This window comes from Monodon monoceros, unplaced genomic scaffold (assembly GCF_005190385.1).
Source record: "Monodon monoceros isolate NGI ecotype Baffin Bay Population unplaced genomic scaffold, NGI_Narwhal_1 Super_Scaffold_18, whole genome shotgun sequence".
NCBI lineage: Eukaryota > Metazoa > Chordata > Mammalia > Artiodactyla > Monodontidae > Monodon > Monodon monoceros.
The window spans coordinates 74160789-74161871 of NW_021703774.1; positions in this window are offsets into that span (position 1 = coordinate 74160789).

Below are 1083 nucleotides of genomic sequence, written 5' to 3' on the forward strand. Positions count from 1 at the left end.
ATACAGATGTGAATATGAAAATCATACTTCAACATTAGTAGTAAAGAGATTATTTTTGAATTTGGTTTATTTTTTATACAGCAGGTGCTTATTAGTAATTTTATACATATTAGTGTATATATGTCAATCCCAATCTCCCAATTCACCCCACCACCACGAACCCCTTTGCCACTTTCCCCGCGTTGGTGTCCATATGTTTGTTCTCTACAGCTGTGTCTCTCTTTCTGCCCTGCAAACCGGTGCATCTGAACCATTTTTCGAGGTTCCACATATATGCGTTAATATACGATATTTGTTTTCCTCTTTCTGACTTACTTCAAGTAGTAAAGAGACTTTGAATGAGTTAGTTCACATGGTTCCTAATAAAAATGGGAAACAGTTATTAGGATGTTGTCATGAAAAAAGACAGTATTTATAAAAGAGCCAGAAGTGAGAAGAGAGGAAACACACACACACACACACACACACACACACACACATACACACACACACAAAGCCTGAGAAAGGGGAGTTTTCCCTTTCCTTGAGGAACAGATAGCAGAAAGCCATCAAACACCTAGTCTGGACGGGTTAATCTAGTGACGTTCCGAACTAATCAGGTAAACGCTTTTGGCTATGTGTGGATGCTCCAAAAATTCTTCAGAGTTTAGTGGTGAAGTGAATGTGGCGGCTTTTCTTTGTGTACGACCTGCCAGTGTCCTCCCTTTGACACCTCTGAGTTACTTAAGCCTAATGGAACTACTTTCCTCATCAGAATTTCTCAATTTCATATACCCTCCCCCTCCTTGACTCATATTGATTCTTAACAGAGCAAGATTTGATCATGAACACTTGCTTCTCTCTTTGCCGCAGTAAGAACAGTGGAATGTCAGCTTAGGGTCATGGTTGTGAGCAACATATAAGTAAGTAGTCAGACATCCATACTGAAGGGAAGCCAAAAATCTGAGGACAACAAAAATATCCCAGTAAGTACTTTGAACATACTTTTTCTCCTAGCCCAGGATAAAGCTGAAGAAAAAGTATCAACATCACTTTAACAATAACCAAGTGGCATTAAACTTTTAAAAACTGAGGCATAATATG